General features: G+C 47.0%; 1 long non-coding RNA gene across 2 annotated transcripts; it reads right to left on the bottom strand.

The window, feature by feature from the left end:
* Positions 1-1,936: 1,936 nt before the first annotated feature.
* Positions 1,937-9,585, bottom strand: LOC113605617 (uncharacterized). 2 transcript variants are annotated; one of them, XR_003427280.1, is made up of 3 exons: positions 8,656-9,585; positions 6,759-6,923; positions 1,937-3,688 (listed from the first exon to the last, which is right to left on the bottom strand). It is a non-coding gene; the product is annotated as an uncharacterized LOC113605617 (long non-coding RNA). The 2 variants fall into 2 exon arrangements; XR_003427279.1 differs by having other exon boundaries at positions 6,759-9,585.
* Between the last annotated feature and the right edge of the window lie 2,152 nt (positions 9,586-11,737).

Here is an 11,737-nt window from a genome sequence, read left to right on the forward strand (position 1 = left end):
TTCTGAGCAGCCCTGCTACGTTTAGCCCAAATTCTGAATCTGAGGCTACAAAGTGGTACAGAAAAGGAGGGCAGTATGGTGTGAACAGAATGTGGCTCTGGGGCCCAAGGTTTTCAGTGTGTGTGTGTGTGTGTGTGTGTGTGTGTGTGTGTGTGTGTGTGTGTGTGTGTGTTTGGGGGAAGGGCTCCTGTATCCTTATTGGACTGGGTCAGAGGCATGAATTTTAATGTGGTCCTAGCTGCAGAGCTTCATTTATTCTCCAAGCCTGGTTCTCCAGCCTTGCTGACAAGTCTCTAAGTTATCCAACATCTTATCAGATAATCCCTAAATTAGGTAGAGTTGGCCTCTGTTGCTTCAGTTAAGAGCCATCACTGAGACACCGTCCAGCACAATGATTATGAGCTAAGAAAGCCTGCATTCTATCGAGAGATCCTCAACCCATTAGTAATCAGAAAAATGGGACGGCGTTAAAACAGCAAAGAGACACTGCTTGAAATCCATTCACCTGGCAAAAATGCAGAAACTGGATAAAGCAAAGTCTGGCTGGGGATGTGGTTCAGAGATCCAACGGCTGTGAGGCTGGTAGCTCTGCCCTTTTTTTTTTATGCCTACTTTGGGCCTCTCCACTCTCCCACCTGGGGCAGCTCAACAGAAGAGAAGGCATTGGCCGAGTGGTGTGGGCCGCACTGCTGGCCACTTACATGGACTGGCTCACCTTCATTAATCATAAGGGTTCACTGTGACAAGCAGCATAGCTCATAATAAGTGCCCAATAAATATTAGCTATGAATATTTTTTCTTGCTTTTGATTTATTTTTTGAGTAAGATTACACACACACACACTCAGAAAAAAACATATTTTTTTACAGTACAAAGCCTACATGGAGATAGGTAAGTTTCCCTTCTACCCCGATACCCAGTTCCCCTTCCCAGAGACACACCACTGTGAACAGTTCCATGGGTATCCCTTCCCCCAATCTACTCCTCACCCGGCGTCCAGAGAGATCCTTAGGAAATCTGAAACAGGTTACATCACACCTCTGCCCACCATACCCTGGATGTCACTCTACATCCTGACCCCGGCCGCAAGGTCCCACACACTCTGGGCCCTGCCCACTGCCCTGACTCTATGCCCACGACTCTCCCTCTCTCAGGCCCCTTGCAATCGCTCTGGCCTCCCCGACCTCCTCTGACACACTGTGGCTCATCTCGGAGCTTGCCTGGAACGACCCCCGACGTTCTTACACCTCATACTCTTCTTTCTTGCAGGGCTCTGCTCAACTATCACTTCCTCTGAGAGCCCTTCTCGGACCGCCCTCACTCTCTGCCCCCTTACTCTGCTTTTCCAGTCTCTGTCTTCCTTCTTAGAGCCAGCCAGGCCCCCAGCTTGAGGTTACGTTATCTGTTTATCAATCTGTTGCCTGTCTTGCCTCGATAATACGTCAGCTCCGGGAAATAAGGTTTGTTCACAGCTGATTCCCTAGCATCAACGAGTGCTGTTACCTGGGGGGTCTCAGGAAGGACTCACTGAGTGAGTGTGTGGGTGTATGTCCCTTCTCTCTTACAGCTCACTATTCTCACACCTTGCTTTTTCTCATCTAACCATACACCGGGGAGTCAGATCTACATTGGCATAAGTAGACCTGTCTCATTATTTGTAACAGATGCTGGGTATTTCAACTGATTGGGTGCCCCATAGTTTTTTTTGTGTGTGTGGTACGCGGGCCTCTCACTGTTGTGGCCTCTCCCGTTGCGGAGCACAGGCTCCGGACGCGCAGGCTCAGAGGCCATGGCTCACGGGCCCAGCCGCTCCATGGCATGTGGGATCTTCCTGGACCGGGGCACGAACCCGTGTCCCCTGCATCGGCACAGACTCTCAACCACTGCGCCACGAGGAAAGCCCGCCCCATAGTTTTTATTTAACCAGACTCTTTGCTGATGGACATAGGTTGTTCCTAGTCTTTTATTATCACAGAACAAACAAAAAACACTGTGACGAATATACTTCTTTGGACACATGAAGAAGTATATCCATATAATAAACTCATGAATGTCAACTATTGGATCAGATGGTATTGGATTTTTCATTTTGAGAGATGTCATTAAGTTGCACCCCCCCAGAGAAGTGTCCCAAGTAACAGGGGGAGAGAGAGGTGTAGGAGATGAGGTCAGAGAGTGATGGGTGCAGGAAGCCAACACAGTTGAACTTGGAGGCTACTGTAAGGACTAGGGCTTTGATGAGTAAGATGGGGAGACTGTGGGATTTTGAGTAGAGGAGGGACAGACCTACTCATGTTTTAAAATGATCATTCTGGCTACCGTGTGGAAAGCACACTGAAGGGGACAACAGAAGCAAAGGGACCAAACAGGAGATAATGAAGGAACACAGGTGAGAGATGGTGATGACAGCCTGACTGGGGTGGTACAGTAAATGCAGTGATTTGGGATACATTTTGAAGATAGAGTGGAAAGGACTTGCTGACGGAGTAGTCAAAGCCTGAGAGATATATCTGAAGAGTCAAAGGTATCTCTCGGGATTGGGGCCTGAGCAACCGGAATGATGGGTGGCGAGGTCTAGGCAACCTGGGGTCCCACTCCTGAGGTGCTGGAAGTGAGGGCCTGGGCAGGCACCAGCTGGGCAGGTGGAGGCATCTGGGGAAACTCAATTTCCTTACAGATGAGGTTTCCTGATCTTAGACTGTTCCTGTGGTTTCAAAGGAGGTCCATCGAACTGCAGTGAGCTAAGCTGTCCTGGGGCCCAGCTTGAACGAGAGCAGTGACTAACTCTAGCCCAGTTCCCTGGTTGGGCCCACGTTCCTCATTTCTCTTTGCTTCCCCTGTTTGCACGTGCTGGGCTGAACACTTCTGTTCCCTATCATCTTAAAACGTTTCCCAGTCACTCCATTTTTAGCAGCCCCTTATCTGACTGTCACCCCACCTGTTGTCGCAGGTTGCTGAGGAGGGCAGTGGTGGCTCTGTGTTGTCAAGGTGTCAGGAGGGCTCTGAACCAGAAGGGAGCTGTCAGATTCTGACTGGCTGCAGAAGCTTATCGGGACATATCAAAGCCCCGGAGAGGAAGGTAAGATCAACAGATGAGACACCGTCATCCAAGGTCAAACAGCTCCAGATGACGCAACACTCTCAGGCTCACCCCCGCGTCCTCTTACACAGCCCAGAGAACAAGCAGCCCCACCTGTCTTCCAGGCTCAGCCACACTGGCCCCTGACACAGCGAGCTTGTTCCCATCGCAGGGCTTTGGTACTTGCTGTCCCCTCTAGCTGGAATGCTCTCCACACGGCTGGTTCCTTCTCACTGGTTCAAATATCCCTCCTCAGCCCAAGCCTGTCCTGACAGCCTTACCTAAAGAAAACCCTAGGCCAGACTCTCTCTCTAGGTTTCCTTGTTTGTTTCCTTCCTTTACTTGAAATCCCCTGGTTTGTGTGTTTACCTGTTTAACTCTGTGTCTTGTTCACTCATGTCCCCAGCACCCATGCACAGGGTTAGGGCTCAGGACCTTTGATGACTGGGAAGCGGAACTCTGGTGAAAGGTATGGCATCGTGGAGAGGAAGCTCGCATGCATACATTTGTGTGAATCACTCTGAGGTTTACTTGGTTGAGCTGGACTTGAGATGCTGCACTGCCCGCTCCCACGATGCAGCTGTGTGCGGTCACTGAAGCTTTGTGATTCTGTAAAACAACTTAGTCTGAATTCCCCTGAGACTCCAGCACCAGTGATGTCCCAATACTGGTGACTTGGGCCACAGAATGGAGACAAAAGAGAGAAGGCAAAAAGCACAGGTTCTGACCTATTCTTTGCTTGTATCATCAGCTAGTAAGCTCTTACAGGCACATCCAACTTCCATCCTTTCACTCCACAAGTATTTGAGTGCCTATTATATGCAAGGGACTATGCTAGGTTTTTTCCTAAGGACAGACTTCAAAATAGTCATTTCCAGAAGAGCCAATCGTACCTAGACTCAATACTAACATCCCATGAGAAGGAGTGGGGTCACCCCAGGAGGCACCGCCCTTTTCTAAGCTGAAAGGGGGTTTCCCGAGAGATTCCTGACCTGGGAATCAGCTATGCATGGCTGGGGATGCAGATGGAGAAAAGAGGCCCCTCCCTTAGCATTTTAAGATAATGAGAGCAGCCCTATCTGGCAATCTTGACCTTTCCAGTAAGTTTCTGTTGCCAATCAAATGCAGATAGTAAAACGGCACAAATCACTTTGGTAGAGAACTAGAGATAATTATGTTGCCTTCGTCTCCTGTGTATCATACTGAAATGTACACACATGTCACGCATGGCCTAATAATAAGTGTACTGGTCAGATGAATGACCACAGTGAACACATTCATTTAAATAAATTGTAAAGAAAAGAAACATTTACCATCTTATTTTGTGCTTTCTATTTTCCTCACCTTTTAATATTTCTTTTTTTTACTTCCCTTGCCATCCTTTGGGATTAAGTTGTTTTATTTCTTTTCATTTCTCATATCATTCTCATGTTGATTTCTCACATCACTGACTTGGATATTTTATGTCCTGTTTTATTACTTTACTGGTTATTTTAGATATTTTAATATATTAGGGGCTTCCCTGGTGGTGCAGTGGTTGAGAGTCCACCTGCCGATGCAGGGGACACGGGTTCGTGCCCCGGTCCGGGAAGATCCCACATGCCACGGAGCGACTGGGCCCGTGAGCCATGGCCGCGGAGCCTGCGCGTCCGGAGCCTGTGCTCCACAACAGGAGAGGCCACAACAGTGAGAGAACCACGTACCGCAAATAAATAAATAAATAAATAAATAAATAAATAAATAAATAAATAAATATTAGGAGTGCCTTAGTTGCTTCCTCCCTTTCTTTCTTCTCCCCTTTAAATAGCACAAATTGAGGAAAAACCAATCCAGATGGCATCTAACTATGTGAATCTAGTAGAGCAGCTCTCAAAATGTGGTCTGGAGACCCCCTGGGGGGCCTAGAGATCGTTTCAGTGATCTGTGGGATCAAAACTATTTTCATAATGATATTAAGATACTAATTCCTTTTTTTTAATCTCATTCTCTCACAAATGAATGTACAATGGAGTTTTTCAGAGACTACCTGACGTGATATCACAACGGACTGAATGAAGAACAGATATGAGAAAACAGCTGCCTTCTATTAAGCTAGACATTAAAGAGATCTGCAAAAATGTAAAACAATGCCACTCTTCTCAGTAGTTTTTTTTTTGAAAACAAGTTATTTTCATGGAGATATGCTATTTATATTAACATATAATGGTCTTACGATTATTATTTTTAAATAAATTAATACATATTTAAAAAATAAAAGTCTTAATTTCTAATATGGTAAATGTCAATAGCTTTCGTAAATGTCAACATCTAAAATCTATAAAAATGTAAAAAGTCTCTTTGGGGTCCTCAGTAATTTCTAAGAGTATGAAAGGGTCCTGAGATCAACAAGTTTGAGAACTGTTGGTCCAGTAAGATGACCAACATGCTCGTTCTGATGAATGCAATTGCACAGACATAAAACATCATGCTACTTGGTGTTTAAGCATCTAATGATTCAAAATTTCATAGTTAAAGTTTAATGCCACTTAAACTTTCATAGACGTGAGTTTAAAGTCTGCCTGGTGAAATGCAAAGCTTTTTGATGTATTAAGTGAGATGTAAAAACCAGAACAATTCTATCACAAGATAGAAAGTAACAAAACTGGTTTAGATAAATAATTTATAATTGCTCTGCACAGGCCAACATGTTCATCACTTTATGCTAGTCAAGAATCTTGTTCTAAAGATTTTTTGCACTGGAGTTTTTCTTTTTGTTTTATGGGACAGGATTACTTCACCTTCATTTAGGTGGTGATATGCTGTTCTAAAATATAGATAGAATTTCTGATCTTAGAAGTTATATTACCTGGAGGAAGGGGAAGGCTCAATACTAATTATACTTGCCAGTGTCATCCTGAAAAAAACTGTACATTTGATTTTTTGTCAGCAAAGGTTAAAGAAAGGGGTTAAAGGATTAAAGAAAGGGGACTTCCCTGGTGGTCCAGTGGTTAAGACTTCACCTTCCAACGCAGGGGGTGCAGGTTCAATCCCTGGTCGTGGAGCTAAGATTCCACATGCCTCGTGGGCAAAAAAACAACAAAACAAACCCCCCATAAAACAGAAGCGATACTGTAACAAATTCAATAAAGACTTTAAAAATGGTCCATACCAAAAAAAAATCTTAAAAAAAGTATCCTTAAAAAAAAACGATTAAGAAAAGCTCATCAGGGTAAAATTTATGAGCATACTTAGTGTGCTTTACGCGTGGGAGGTTTGCAAAGCCACAGTGAAAGCCCCTATTTTGCAGTTAGAGTACTTGATAACATCTAGTTCATATAATCTAGCTCAATGCAACTACTGTTGCACCTGCTGATAAAATAAATAATTCCTGGGGCATTGTGCAGTGTATTATCGTTTGGCAAATATAAAATTATGTTAAACATGTACTTTCAAGCCACCCACTCCATCCTGCTTGCATAATGTCCCTCTGAGATCTTCACCAGCTCACCTGGCAGAGGCTATATGCCCCCATCCCCACTTAGCTGGAGAACCGATGGCTTACGGGAAGTCTACAAAGAGCCCAACTCTAGCATTTACAATATCACCCCCATGAGGAAGCCCTGCCACAGGGGCAGGGTGCAGAGTGATAAGAGGAAGGCGGGGAAGAGTGAAATGATTTGTGGACTTGAAGATTTTCTACCAGCATTGACAACGCCGCCTCGAACATCCTTGCACGTGTCTCTTCGTACACTTGTGGGAAAATTCCTCAAAGGAGGGAAATACTGTGAGCCCTGGCATCCGCATCTTCAGTTTCAGCAGAAACTGCCAACTACTCTCCAAAGTGAGAGCATAAATCCAGCTCTTTCTGCAAAGCAAAAAAAGAGACTCATAGTACAGAAACCCCACTACCACTACCGCCTTCCTTCCCACGAGCTCTTCTTCCAACTCTGGGCTCGTAGTCAACATAAGGTCATGACTGGGAGGGAACAGACCAGGCATGCACTACCTGCCAACAGGAAAAGGAGCTCAGATGAGGCCTGAGACCCTCAAAGTAACCCAGTGGATTGGCATATGCACCAGACAAACACATGGCATGTACGTGTATATGGACTATGCGTGTATGTCCATATACATATATACACATGGGCAAAGTGGGGCAGAGAACCTTTCCAGGCCCCTGGGGTAAAGGAGAGTGGTCCCTCTCCCCATTCCTCATCTTTCTTAACCAAATCCAGATTGTTAGGAACATTCAAGGAGAGCATAAAGGTAGAATGATACAATTAAATGTAGCAGAGAGGGGTTTCTCCCCCCATTCTGTTGTTTATATGGGAAGTGTACCTGTGCTGGGGAGAAATGGTGACTGGAAGAAAGTCTGGGTCCTGGAGGAGAGCTCAGATTGACAATGGAGTAAAAGGAAAATAAGATGCTGGGATTCTGAGGGAGGATCTAGCGGGGTGGCAGTGTCAAGCGTCCTGGTTCGTGGGGATGAGAACGTAGCCTCTGTTGTTTCTGGGCCATATAACATGGGCCCAGACAAGACACAGTTCCTGTGGAACCGTGAAGCATAATCTATCCTGTATTTATGTGTTTTTGTCAAATGGCTTCCAAGGAAACTGGAGTCATCTTGGATCGATGTGGTTTAAGCAGAGCTGAGGTGGGGAAAAGGCAGAGGTGATGCAGAGTCAGGGGACGGGACACTGGGAGACAGAATCAGAGGCCCTGCCTGCACACAGTGACGGGCTGTGTCAGGACCCCAGCCCTCTGGGGACAGTTGAACACGTGGCCCCACTTTCTTCTTAGGTACTCATGTGTCTAGGGATTCTAGAGTGGTTTTGTGAGACAGGGCTGAGGAATAGCCAATTCAATTGGATTCTGACTAGGGAAGACAGACCAAACAAGGAGTGAGGGCAGGGGCAGGGACAGGAGTACGTGAGCAAACTCATATGCAAGTTCGTTTGGTTAGCCCAGGAAAAGATGTAACACAGGATATCTGAATTATGAAAGCGGAACCACATGTGAAAGAATAATCATGGCTTGAGATCTAGAGAAGATAAATTAGATTTGTGGAAACAGAGTTTGGGGGGAAACGGGGCTGAGTGACCTGAGAAAGAGCTCAACTCTTGAACTTCCCCTTCCTGACACATTGCAAGTTCAAGCGTAAATGTTCTTGGCTCCTGGGAGACCCTGAGATGGCAGAAAGTACCTGTGTCTCTGCACCTTGTTCCACAAGTTGGTAAATGTCCATTCAGGGCTGAACTCTGAGAGCCATCTGCTCGGGAATGGGATAAGGCTAGTCATCCAAAACACAGAGCAAGTGCCTGGGAGAAAGCACCTTAACATCTGACCCAGAAAAGGAAAAGGATGAGAGGCCCAAGTGACCCAGGGTCACCCAGTTGGGGCACAAGGTGAGGAGTTCACTGCCAGTGGACGGGTGAAGCCAGACTAGGAAAGGTCAAGAAAACTGAGTGAGGACTTGAGATAAACTGGTGGAGGGATTACATAAATTGAGGTGGGGAGGCACCTAGCAGAACTGGTCTTCCTCGTCAGAGTACGGAAACGCCCTGGTATTCAGCTGGCCTATATCTAACGGTCCTTACCTCTGTGCTGAGCCTGTTTCCTTTGTGGTGACCAGCTGTGAGTGGATACCTGGAGTTTTGCCTGGCAAGCATCCTTTCCTCCTTCTTCTGGTAACAGCATCCCACTTTTCCTTTAGTCAATCACTCCTTCTTTCCTCTCAGTCCATGTGGCATGGGGTGGGGGGTTGGGGGTAAAAGGCCGGCTCTAAACCAGCTGCAGGGGAGGGCCTGCCACCCAGACTTGGGTTCATGCCCAAGCCAGTCCATCCAGAGTCAACCATTTCTAGATTCTTCTGGAATGATTTGGAAAGAGGCACACTCTTTCCACAGGGTTGTTAGGCTGCTAAAACGTAATCTTGGAACTTTGGGGAGCCACCTTGGCCACTACTTGGAAAGGGCCTGCCTGAGAATGAAGCTGGCATAAGAAAACAAGCTAAGACATGGAGACACATGACCAACAGCTTCATTTAAGCACCTGGATCGGGCCATTCCTGAAGCAGCTTTGCCCCAGACTCTTCAATTCCATAACCAAAACTTCCCATTTTTCCTTAATCAGCCTGGGCAAGTTTCTGTCCCTTAGAACCAAGATATTAATACAAACAGTTGGTAAATAATCTGTCACCAATAATGAAGAATGGATGTTTCTGAAATATATCTTTTATGATATTTCAAAAATAAATGAGAGCAGAGTTGAAGCTATCTTTCTCGTAATTTCACCAACTCATTTGCATTTGGACATGCAAGGGTTAGAGGCAAAGCACACGGACAAGGAACGGCTCATAGTCCTGGGCCTGCTGGGGACTGCCTTCGCTGCTCTAATACATCAGATACTTGGTTAACAACAATAACTTAAATCAGAAGAAGTGTGTTCTGCAGGGTTTTTAAAAATAAATTTATTTATTTATTTTTTTTGGCTGCGTTGGGTCTTCGTTGCTGCGTGTGGGCTTTCTCTAATTGCAGCGAGCGGGGGTTACTCTTTGTTGCGGTGCGTGAGTTTCTCGTCGCGGGGGCTTCTCTTGTTGCAGAGCACAGGCTCTAGGCATTCGGGGTTTCAGTAGCTGTGGCACACGGGCTCAGTAGCTGTGGCTTGCAGGCTCTAGAGCTCAGGCTCAGTAGTCGTGGCGCACGGGCTCAGTTGCTCCGCGGCATGTGGGATCTTCCCAGACCAGGGCTCGAATCCTTGTCGCCTGCGTTGGCAGGTGGATTCTTAACCACTGCGCCACCAGGGAAGTTCCTGTTCTGCAGTTTTAAAAGTGTTTCCACACATATAATCACAACTGAGTCATAAGATAATCACTGAAGTTGGTTTTTTATGCCTTTTTCATCAGCGAGGCTCCAAGGTCCAGAGAAGCTAAGTAGCTTCCTCAAAGATATACAGCCAGGCAATGTTCACACCTGAACCAGAATCTATGTTGATCCTCCAGGTCCAGTGCTCCTTTTACTCCACCAGCTTCCTGAAAAGACAGGAGCCGGTGGGTGGGACTCAGAGACAGCAGTACAGAATTTTGTCCAACATCCACTGGGTGTGCTGCAAGGAACACTAAAGGGCTAAATGTTAGGATCCTGGGAAGGGAAATGAGTCTGCTGGGGCCTCTGCCTGGGTCGCGGAGAACAGGGAATATTATAGAGAACTTCCTGTGGGCTTGGCACTGTTCTAAAGGTTTCACATGCTCTAAACCATGATGCTAGCTCTCCCAAAAGGCTCTCGCTGCAAGGTGTCAGGAAGAAAAAGGCGCACTCCTTTCTCCAGAGATGGAGACACCAGCCCGCATCCTTATTTGTCTTTCATTCCTTCATTCAGCTATATGTACAGAGTATCTGCTCCACGTCAGGCCTTGCTCAAGGTGCGGGGAATACTATGGTCAACGAGACAGAGAAGCTACCAGCTCGCACGAGGTTTACGTTCTGGAAGTGCCCTGGAGTTGGAGGATACTGGTACATCCTTTCAGGTCTAGCCTTTGGACTCTCCAGGAATGAGATGCACGTTAGACGATTACTATGTGACCAAACTAATAAAAGACTCCAGGGACTTCCCTGGCGGTCCAGTGGTTAAGACTCCGCATTTCCGTTGCAGGGGTCTCAGGGTTGATCCCTGGCTGGGGAACTAAGATCCTGCATGCTGCGCAGTGCGGCCAAAATAATAATAATAGGGCTTCCCTGGTGGTGCAGTGGTTGAGAGTCCGCCTGCCGATGCAGGGGACATGGGTTTGTGCCCCGGTCCGGGAGGATCCCACATGCCGCGGAGCGGCTGGGCCCGTGAGCCATGGCCGCTGAGCCTGCGCATCCGGAGCCTGTGCTCTGCAACGGGAGAGGCCACAACAGTGAGAGGCCCGCGTACCGCAAAAAATAAATAAAATAAAAATGCTTGTTTGCTTAACCTGAAAGCATGCCTACGTGTGTGTTTCTAATTATTAGGCACAACAAAGGGCTTTTACCGGAGCATCATAAAACCAAGCCTGCGACCTGAGCAGCACTTCTCAGTCACCAGGAAGTGTCGACAAACAAAATGATTTCAGATCTTGGTAAAACACGACGAAGAAAACACAACGGAGTATTGTAATAAGGAGGAGAGGACGCCTTTAGATGGAGCTGTCAAGACAGGGCTTCCTGAGGAAAGACAGAGAAGTAATCAACTATTGACTTTCTGCCAACGGCACGGCGATCTTGGTAAAAGCCTGACCCCGGAGCAGAGCCAGATGAGGAGAGGCAGCTCCAGCTCTGCCGCCTCGCTAGGAGCCTGGAGACTTCCTTTTGGAGGCCGCCACCCTCTCGCTCAATAAAAAGTCAGAGTAAAGTGAAGTTCTTAGGTGTCTGCTCGTGCTCTGGGAAGGGCCTTTGATGGCATGGAGTGGAAGGACTCAGGAGAGGGCCACGCTGTTGGGGACAAGGCAAGGGGCTCACTTCCAAGAGATGGACGGAACCAGGGAGGGGGAAGAGAGGAGGGTTAGCGAGATGCTGATGGGAATACTGCACAGTGCTGAACGGGGCTAGCGTGAGGCAGAGGAGACTGACAAGGTCATGGCCACGAGGCAGAGAGACATCGTTTCTGCTCCTTGGAACTTCTGACTCAAGCTGTCCACATTCTCTCTGCTGAGCAAGAGAG

This window comes from Aethalodelphis obliquidens, unplaced genomic scaffold (assembly GCF_003676395.1).
Source record: "Aethalodelphis obliquidens isolate GAN/ISIS:26980383/991018 unplaced genomic scaffold, ASM367639v1 scaffold43, whole genome shotgun sequence".
NCBI lineage: Eukaryota > Metazoa > Chordata > Mammalia > Artiodactyla > Delphinidae > Aethalodelphis > Aethalodelphis obliquidens.